The 11,477-nt window shown below is 36.5% G+C and overlaps 1 long non-coding RNA gene across 1 annotated transcript; it reads left to right on the top strand.

The window, feature by feature from the left end:
* Positions 1–596: 596 nt before the first annotated feature.
* LOC141280897 (uncharacterized) lies at positions 597–9,844 on the top strand. Its single transcript, XR_012335234.1, has 5 exons — positions 597–763; positions 6,521–6,574; positions 6,662–6,733; positions 6,911–6,967; positions 9,712–9,844. It is a non-coding gene; the product is annotated as an uncharacterized lncRNA (long non-coding RNA).
* The last annotated feature ends 1,633 nt before the right edge of the window (positions 9,845–11,477 follow it).

Below are 11,477 nucleotides of genomic sequence, written 5' to 3' on the forward strand. Positions count from 1 at the left end.
TGTGGGCAACTCTCTCCCCATGAAGCTACTCAAGTGTGTGTCATTTTTTCTGTGATGATATTGCTTCGTCTTTGTGGGTGAGTGGAAAAACAGTATTGCTTTCGACAGCAATGCCTATGGCAAATATGACTCTTCGTTCATGCAATAAATATCACCATCCTTCAATATGCATGTTCATATATCTTGGCCATTTCTTCCAGCTGATTTTCTCCATAGTTTTTAGATGCAGAATATATCTTTGTATCACACAAACCTGCACTCAATATTCCAGTCATGAATGCGTGCGTGTGTCTGTCTGCTTGTCTGTAAAATTATGAATGGGCTGTGAGAGCAGTTAGATTTGTGTGTGTGTGTGTGTGTGTGTGTGTGTGTGTGTGTGTGTGTGTGTGTGTGTGTGTGTGTGTGTGTGTGTGTGTGTGTGTGTTTTGTGTAAGGGGGAGAGAGAGGGGGATGTAGAAAGGCTGTCTATCGTGAAACGAAAAGCATCTCTCTCTGGCTGCACCCTTTCCTTTCACTGACTGTGAACAACCGGGGTAAGCGTCTTCATTCTCTCCATCTTTTAATCATTTCTGCATTATGTATTTATGACATTTTTGATGGCAAATTTGAATCTGCAATTTAATGTATTTGGATATGATTTTATATTTTACCTGTGTATATATCATCTGTGGTTGGTGTATACCTGTATGTATGCTACAGTATACTGTAGCTTTCCAGACTCATTGAATTGGGAAAAGACTTGAATTCTGTTAAGTATTTTAAGGTAATGTATGGTCTGCTTCTGATGTCATATTTAGAAAGTAAATACTCTCTTTTTAGCTCTCTTGTCTGTATGTTTTACCTCTCACAGTGTCTGGGCAATTTCAAGCAATAAGTGTGTTATTAAATATGTGCTGCAGGTCTGACTCACTGGCCAGGGCAGAAAATAGCATCACAGTGCAAGAATATGATTGACATGACTGGAAGTAATATTAGAACGTGTGTGCGTTTTGTCTTAAAAATTAAAAGCTGGTGACTTAATGTCCTTGTATGTTCATGCGTTAAACTTATATGTTGATCAGATCTGATTTGTCAATTTTGGGATTGTATGTATCATTAGGTAAACAGATTCTGTTTTTAAAGTTAATAGTCTCTTACTCTTCACACAGAGCTGATAAACCAACATTTGAATTTTACTATTTACATTTATGCATTTGGAATTTTTTCCAAAGCAACTTATGTGACAGTACATTACAAGATGTATGTTTGATCATTTATGTGTCTTCCCTGGGATCGAACCCACTAAGCTATAAGAACACTTTTTCTAATGCACACATGGTTATTGATTTTTTATAACTAAGATTTTCATTGTTTGTTTGGCAATCAAAATGATCTCTGGCTGTGCAGCTGGTAGAACAGCGGTTCTCAAATTTTTTCAGCGTGCGGGCCCCCTTGTGCATTCCTTCACGCCCCACAAAGAAAATTTATGACAAAAACAATTGTAAAACTTAACATTTTAATTAAACAGAACTTTAAATTATAAAAGTAGTGATTTTGGTTAGTAGCCTTTTTTTTTTAAGTTTAATTATACAGAATTCATGATAAATCAATGTATTTTATAAAACCAGGGACCCCCGGCACAATCTTACAACCCCCAGTTTGAGAAGCACTGTATTAGAAAGTGGGTGAAAAGCCCACAGACTTGTACTGAATACAATCTGTACTGAACAGAATTTTATGGAAATTCTGACTGGGCCACCCAGAACATCTTTATAACTAAAAATGCTGAAAACAACAAATTGACTTTAAGCAACAGCTTAGTAACACCCTATAAACCACTATTACATCTTAGTAAAACCCTATCAACCATTATTACACCTTAGTAACACCCTATCAACCATTACTACATCTTAGTAACACCCTATCAACCATTATTACACCTTAGTAACACCCTATCAACCACTATTACATCTTAGTAACACCCTAGCAACCACTATTACACCTTGGTAACACCCTAGCAGCCACTATTACACTTTAACACCCTATCAACCACTATTACACCTTAGTTACACCCCATCAACCACTATTACACATTAACACCCTATCAACCACTATTACACTTAAGTAACACCCCATCAACCATTATTACACCTTAGTAACACCCTATCAACCATTACTACATCTTAGTAACACCCTATCAACCATTATTACACCTTAGTAACACCCTATCAACCACTATTACATCTTAGTAACACCCTAGCAACCACTATTACACCTTAGTAACACCCTATCAACCATTACTACATCTTAGTTACACCCTATCAACCATTATTACACCTTAGTAACACCCTATCAACCATTACTACATCTTAGTAACACCCTATCAACCATTATTACACCTTAGTAACACCCTATCAACCATTACTACATCTTAGTAACACCCTATCAACCATTACTACATCTTAGTAACACCCTATCAACCACTATTACATCTTAGTAACACCCTAGCAACCACTATTACACCTTGGTAACACCCTAGCAGCCACTATTACACTTTAACACCCTATCAACCACTATTACACCTTAGTTACACCCCATCAACCACTATTACACATTAACACCCTATCAACCACTATTACACTTAAGTAACACCCCATCAACCATTATTACATCTTAGTAACACCCTAGCAAGAACTATTACACTTTAGTAACACCCTATCAACCACTATTACACTTTAGTAACACCCTATCAACCACTATTACACTTTAGTAACACCCTAGCTACCAGTATTACGTCTTAGGAACACCCTATCAACCACTATTACACTTTAGTAACACTCTAGCAACCACTATTACACTTTAGTAACACCCTAGCAACCACTATTACACCTTAGTAACACCCTAGCAGCCACTATTACACTTTAACACCCTATCAACCACTATTACACCTTAGTTACACCCTATCTACCACTATTACACTTTAACACCCTATCAACCACTATTACACTTTAGTAACACCCTAGCAACCACTATTACACTTTAGTAACACCCTAGCAACCACTATTACACCTTAGTAACACCCTAGCAGCCACTATTACACTTTAACACCCTATCGACCAGTATTACATCTTAGTTACACCCTATCAACCACTATTACACTTTAACACCCTATCAACCACTATTACACTTTAGTAACACCCTATCGACCAGTATTACATCTTAGTTACACCCTATCAACCACTATTACACTTTAACACCCTATCGACCAGTATTACATCTTAGTTACACCCTATCAACCACTATTACACTTTAACACCCTATCAACCACTATTACACTTTAGTAACACCCTATCGACCAGTATTACATCTTAGTTACACCCTATCAACCACTATTACACTTTAACACCCTATCAACCACTATTACACTTTAACACCCTATCAACCACTATTACACTTTAGTAACACCCTATCGACCAGTATTACATCTTAGTTACACCCTATCAACCACTATTACACTTTAACACCCTATCAACCACTATTACACTTTAACACCCTATCAACCACCATTACACTTTAGTAACACCCTATTAACCACTATTACACTTTAACACCCTATCAACCACTATTACACTTTAGTAACACCCTAGCAACCACTATTACACTTAAGTAACACCCTAGCAACCACTATTACACCTTAGTAACACCCTAGCAGCCACTATTACACTTTAACACCCTATCGACCAGTATTACATCTTAGTTACACCCTATCAACCACTATTACACTTTAACACCCTATCAACCACTATTACACTTTAACACCCTATCAACCAGTATTACATCTTAGTAACACCCTAGCATCCACCATTACACTTTAGTAACACCCTATTAACCACTATTACACTTTAACACCCTATTAACCACTATTACACTTTAACACCCTATCAACCACTATTACACTTTAGTAACACCCCCTCAACCATTATTACATCTTAGTAACACCCTAGCAAGAACTATTACACTTTAGTAACACCCTATTAACCACTATTACACCTTAGTTACACCCTATCAACCCCTTTTACACTTTAGTAACACCCTATTAACCACTTTCATCTTAGTAACACCCTATCAACCACTATTACACTTTAGTAACACCCTATCAACCACTGTTACACTTTAGTAACACCCTATCAACCACTGTTACACCTTAGTTACACCATATCAACCCCTATTACACTTTAGTAACACCCTATCAGCCAGTATTACATCTTAGTAACACCCTAGCAACCACTATTACACTTAAGTAACTCCCCATGAACCATTATTACATCTTAGTAACACCCTAGCAAGAACTATTACACTTTAGTAACACCCTATCAACCACTGTTACACCTTAGTTACACCCTATCAACCCCTATTACACTTTAGTAACACCCTATCAACCAGTATTACATCTTAGTAACACCCTATCAACCACTGTTACACCTTATAAACGGTGTTCAAAAAAAGTAAAACATTTAATAAAACATTACTTTAGATTGATTTGTTTTATTAAAAGTAAGAGAGATTACATATAATAAACACATAAAAGTAGTTGCATTGTTTTTGATCACCGATAGCCAATTATTCAGATGATTTTGGCCGATACCAATAGTTTGCTGGTTATATTAATTATCATTAACTAAATTCTGAAGATAAAATTTTCTGAAGGTTATTCATTCATATGACCATTAATATTGAACATTAATCTCGTGATGTTTCTTTACATTTTCTATACACAAAGCACAAATTAATTTCTTCTGATTGACAGGATATATCGGTCATGACTATAGGCCGTTTTTAAACTATTGGCCCAATAGTGTGATACTGTATTTTATCATCCAATACAGATTTTTGTTCGATTTATCTGCATATTTAGTTAAAAGCGATCAGAATTTAGTCTTGTATCCTAAAATTAGAATTGGTAGTATTTTGTATTTGCCTTGAATGTCTGTGTGTTTACTGTATATGCCAGGTGTTTCCAACCCTGCTCCTGGTGAGCTGCCGTCCTGCAGACTTCAGTTTCAACCCAGCTCCAACACACCTGTCTGTAATTATCAAGCAACCCTGAACACTTTGCTTAGCTGCTTCAGCTGTGTTTGATTGAGGTTTGAGCTCAAATCTGGGATTGGAGACACCTGCCTATATTGTTGTACAGTATATGTACATTCAGATAAGTGGCCAATGCTGCATGAATTATATGGTCTCTTCTCAGCAGGGCGGACCTGCAGCTCGGCTGTTTGCTTCAGAAACGTCATCTTAAGTGGTGTTGACTCAGTGGCATGGATAAATCGTTTAGAAGTGTCTTTCCCTCATTTTAGCCCCCAGAGCTTTCAAATGTTACACTAGTTTAACGTTTCGAACTCTGGTCTTTTCACTTGTCTGCAATTATGAAACAGAATGTATAGCCAAAATATAGTTTTCAAATGCCATGCAGTATAAAATAATGCAATAGAATGAACATTCACAAAAAAATCGACCCGCAAAATAAGTTCATCCTTTTAGAGCATAAGATCCACTTTAAAAATTGCCATACAGATCCATTAACAAAGATTTTGTGCAAGTGCTTCAATAAAATGGATGCATGATCTTGGTTCATGACTCAGTTTACTTTTAAAGTGCTTTACTGTAGTTTTGTAAGAACCAGGTCTGTTTAACAGGTAATAAGTAATAAGCATCAATAAGCTAATTTGTGTGTATTGTAAATAAAATGTACATAGCTTAAGATTTTGTTGTCTAGTTGACTGAACCCTGGGTTATCTTCGTTTTAAACCCTGCTTTCACACTTGCAATTAAGAAGCAGGGTTATCCCTGAAATTAACCCAGGGTTATTAAACCCTGCTCAGAAGCAGGTGTCAACTGCATGCAGTATGAAACGAAGCAGGGTTAGAATGTTATTAAACACAGCTGAAGCAGCTATTTAAGAGGGCTGAAACAGATAAACCAGGATTCCGTTAACCCAGGGTTTAGAATAACCCGGAGTAAACTATTTCCAGTGTAAAAAACATTTTGAGTTATATGTGTTATTAGCGCACTGAATTTCTGAAGCAACTAGTTGCATGAGACAAGTGCAGATAAACTCCCATAAACAGTTTAAATGTGTTTGAATAAGATTAAACTTTCACAAGAAAACATTTCTGTTTGTTAATGTCTAAGTTTTTTAACCTGCTTTTAAGATATTATTTTAGCTGTTAAGATTTCTATTAGTTTTTTTACGTATAACAACATTTAGAAAATCTCCTGTTTTAAAATCTAAAATCTTGCATGTAATTCAAAAGACACGTGAGGGAGACACTCATCGGTTGTGGCTAGAAGGGACACTGCTTCGGCCAGATCTCGTGAAATCTCTTTCACTGTATTATAGTGTTGTATGTATACCGTGTGTTATAGTGACCTCTAGTGATACAGTAGGACAGTACAGGCCTGAGCTGAATCTGGTGCCCACGATAACTGCTGCTCTTTGTATTCTGTCTGACTTCATCAAGTTCCTCTCTTTCTGTTTAAGCTTTCTCTTGTCGTCTCTGGTGTCTGAGCAAACAATTAAATCATGGATCAGAAGGCAAGTATAGAATTTGCTAAGCTTGCAGAAAAATAATTTTGCTGATGTTGTAATTTTACTGTGCTGAATTGAGTGTGGTTTGTGCAGTCCACTTCACCACAGAGACAGGCCGTGAAGTGCAGGTCAAAGTCCACAGATGAAGTCCAGCAAGCTAAAAAGGTTTGAGATTTCACTACAGTAACACCAACAAATAAATGAATAACACATTATTCCTCTCTGTTTCAATATGTATGCACACGCCTTCATTTTAAATAAATTCACTTGGGAAGTTTAGTATGTTGTAATTTGGCTTATGCAATTTTTTTTCCAACTACGTGTATTTGCTGACTGTCTCAGGCCTTCCACGTACCCCAGAAATCACTGCCTGGTGGGTCAGATCTGGAGAAAGTTAAGGCAAGTGCCTTCAAAACTGTTTGTTTGTGTGGCTTATCAAAAATTATATATAACTTGCACTACTGGTCAAAAAATTGAAATCACTTGACTTTAAATTGATCTTGAAATCCTTTAATGCATGTTTAAACGCTTAGTCTAAATAGTTAGACCAATGGTCTCCAACACAGTGCCCGTGGACAACAGGTTTCCAGAGTTTGAGAGTTGCCCACCAAAGCACATTGTATTTTTAAATGTATTTATTTATTATATTCTTTTTTATATGTTATCAGGGTGATTCTCGCAAAAAAAGACTTATGAGGTGTCATAAAACATTTTGGTAAAAAAGTAAATGCAAAGTAAGAGTATCAAAATAAGAAGCATACAGTTACAAACATCTCTTCATGTACTATTTTGCACATGATTTCAAATGACATCATACAAACCAATTTTGTTGTTTTTTCCACATTTAATAGGAAAATTTCCATTACCGCAACGTGTCCATGGCTGGATTTGGGTTCTTTGACATGGAAATATTTATAATTTAAAAATCTAAAAAATAAAAAGCTTCAGCATGTTATACTATAAACATTTACAGTAAAGAAACATGTGGTATTTGGTTATCATTGGTAAATGTAGAGACAATAATAAGAAATATAAATGTGTCCAAAATCAATTTTCTCATCCCCGTAACAATTTTTAATCATTGTTTAAGCCCTCAAGGAACTAACAGTTAAAAAAAAAATAGTTGGAAGGAAAATAATTGACTGACACACTCAAGATGGCTACCAGGTAAGCAGTTCTTATTTTTTCTTTCCAGATAAAAGTTGAAATTTTGTTTGTCATAGTACCTAGACAACTTTTTAGTGCTCATTACCAAAACATAAGTTTAAATGCATATATTTAAAGTAATTTTTGATAATGATAATCTAAAAAAAGTAAATAATTCTATAGGACATATTTTTTAATCCTCTAAAAATAATGGATATAGTAAGTTCATACCTTAAGTCTGGATTTCGTGAGAATCACCTATCAAGAAGTAAAACAAAAAAGGTTGGAGACCATATCCAAAAAGTAGCCATCCATATTGTTTTATCCATTGTGGTAGGCCTTCCTCACAAAAAGGTTGTGGAGATCCCTCAGTTAGACTGACTTGCATGGGCGAGGCTAGCCCCTTTTTAGGGGTGCTTCAGCACCCCTAAAAAGAAGCTCAGCACCCCTAAAACTTGGAGCAAGAAATGTATTTATTCTAAAATGTTTGTTCGTCTTTGACAAGGTTAAATAATGTCCAAAACATACTCCGTAGTTTGTGGTTTAAAATGTATATGTTAAGGTAGAAAATGAAAACCTACCCGCTTAGCAAATGGTGTCATCCTCTTCTTTTACTTCTCTGTACCTGCATCGCTTAGCCCGAGCGCGAAACACACGCAGAGTGAGAATCAGTTAGTGTTGTGATGCAACTTTTTTGTTCAAATCTTACAAAATGTTTACGTTATGTTTATAATGAGCGAATACATCACGAATCAATCTTTCAAGCCGTGTTTTTGTCTTATACTGAATCACCATGGTACACGTATAATAAGTGTTTATTTTCGGATTATTTTAGTCCGGCGGGTACCCGCGCGCTGCGGAGTAGTACAGTACCTGGGTGACTCGTCCATAGCATAGACTTAAACGGAGAGAAGTAGCGCCGGTTACAATGTTCTTCCGTAACTTACGCATGCAGTTTTGTGCGTCTCAGTGTGTAGTCGCATACGTGTGTCTTCGTTGTTAAAGTTTATTGTATGATTTATCGTTAATTTGAGACTTATTTTAACAATCGGGAGTCATGTAAACATGACGTCACGTGCGTCTTTTCTGGTCAGTCGTCATGAAAACATGGCGTTTGGAACAGAGTGAAAACAAACTACATATTACTGTATACCACCAGTACCGGTAAGTTATGTGTCAAATCACTAACTGTCTGACTATCAAAATAGACAATAAATATTTTTTTAGTTTGTCACATGTAGATTAATATGAAGGGGATAACGTTTTTAACACTTAGTGCAGGAGTCACAAGTGTTTTGCTTTAGACATATAGTAAAGGTAATGGTTCAATTAAAGGACTGTTAAAAGAGAAGCTGCAAATTAACAAACTATTAATAAACCTACCATATGTTGTAGGCATAAAAGTTATAAATTAGGAGATTTGTCATTTTGACAAAGGCTTAAAACGACACACTGTATATCCACATAAAACCATACCCACACTGCTGGTGTAGCCCACCTTTTGTCCTGATACTTTAATATGGCATTAATGGCAAAAAGTGCTAGCTCGCCACTAATTAGAAATAAAAAGGTTGGCAAAAAAATGCATCTCAAAACTCATCAGATTGATGCTTTAAAATATGTAATTTTAAAAAAAGTTCTAAGGGGGAGCATGCTCCCAGACCCTAGAGGGGTAATTTTCTCCTCATCTTTTTCACCCCTGACCCTTTTTCATGCCTGAAAGGTCTCCAAAAAATCTGGATTTTGGAGTTCGTTGAACCAATTTTAAAATGATACAATAAACATATTATTGGTTTCTGTAGGAAAAAATAGTGGATGGTGGCAGTGAAGCTCATTGGGTGCTCGGCACCCCTAAAGCTCTAACCCTAGAATCGCCTCTGCTGACTTGTCTGTGGTTTACCGTAACTCGCTCAATGTTGAAATGGCGTTAAGAAATAAATAAGCAAACAAAATGGTTTTCATTAATGACTGTGTGCCATTGTTTCTGTGTGCACTAGGAGGGACCAGAGGAGAATGTGACTCCAGCATCTTCTACAGAGGAACTGAAGTGATGTTGCCTATATCTCTGTTCAACACACCCCCACATAAATATTTCATCAGAATACATATGTTTAGTATAGTACCTTAAAGGACAAGTTCGGTATTTTAGACTTAAAGCCCTGTTTTCAGATTGTTTATGGTCAAATAGAATGGTTTTGACTGAAATTTCGACATTTTCGGCTGCCCTGAGAATTTTCGCTTGTTTGTGTTTCAGCTCAGACCTCTACAATGGCTTTATAGGTGCACTGGAACAATCCTTCCTAAAATGCATTAAACTTTCGTTTACAAAGACGAGAAACTCACCGAGTGGTCAGGGGTGTTCACTGATATGCTCACACAAAAATCGCTGCAAAAGATGCTTTCCAACAGCTGTTTTAGCATTCGTTGTTAACTTGTGGACCTATTTCCCCAAACGCCTCACACCCGTACATTCTTCTACTTAGAGTTTGAATAATAAACACTCCAGCCCAGGAGGTGGCGCTAATCCGCCTTTGCCAATTGCAAGAATAGAAACAAAGTTCCCGGCGCGGAGTAATACCGTACCTCACAGGACGTCTAATACAGTCAATGGAGTTGGTAAAAACTACGATAAAACCTGTTGGAATGCGTCTTTTTGGATTTTTGTGTGAGCATACCAGTGAACACCCCTGACCACTCGGTGAGTTTCACGTCTTTGTAAATGAAAGTTTAATGCATTTTAGGAAGGATTTTTCCAGTGCACCTATAAAGCCATTGTAGAGGTCTGAGCTGAAACACAAACAAGCGAAAATTCTCAGGGCAGCCGAAAATGTCGAAATTTCAGTCAAAACCATTCTATTTGACCATAAACAATCTGAAAACAGGGCTTTAAGTCTAAAATACCGAACTTGTCCTTTAACAGTATAACATCATGCTTGTGTGGTAGAGAACAACCCATAATCCTTTTCTCTCCCGCTGTGAGTGTGCTAGCTGCAAATGTAGGTTAGTGCTATAAGAGGAGTCTATCTGCTGAATTACTGTACATGACATTCTGTCTCTATAAACATTCTGCTTTCACTATAAACGTGTGTTTGATTTTTGCCGTGTTTATAGGTTTTATAAGCATGACAATTTTTAGTTTTGGGTGAACTATCTGTTATATGCTTAAATCATTAGATGGATAGGTAGTGCAGCAGGTTTGACAGACTGTTCTTCCAATAATATATCCCTTATGCTGGATTTTTGCTGGTGGTAATTACAGCATATATTCCTATTTTTCCTTATTAACTCACTGCTTTTGCGTGAACCAGGTTTCTGTACACCAGACAGTCTGTGTTGTGTTACTCTATAATAATGGAAAAATACAGTTGTGAACAATCACTTTAAAACACACAGGCTAAATAAGGTCACTGTGCAACATAGCTATAGTTTGATTAAAATTTGACTGTAAATAGAGGTGAACAGGTACATTCACTGCTGACAACGCATACATTCAACAATAATTAACACTTGAGCTCATCAAACATACACAATATATCTGGGTATGTGCCAACTGACCAATGCTTCCTGATCTTATACCACACTACTGTAGCTCAATGGCCATACTGAAGGTGACCCAATGTGTGAAAAGGCATTTTTTGTGATTTACTGTTGTCTATATAAAATTATCCTAAATAATGCAAAGAACATTCCATAAAAATATAACCTTGATATATTTTTTAATATCAACTAAGGTCACGTCAAAGATTAAAATCAAATCCTCCAA

Source organism: Paramisgurnus dabryanus, chromosome 16 (genome assembly GCF_030506205.2).
Source record: "Paramisgurnus dabryanus chromosome 16, PD_genome_1.1, whole genome shotgun sequence".
Classification (NCBI taxonomy): domain Eukaryota; kingdom Metazoa; phylum Chordata; class Actinopteri; order Cypriniformes; family Cobitidae; genus Paramisgurnus; species Paramisgurnus dabryanus.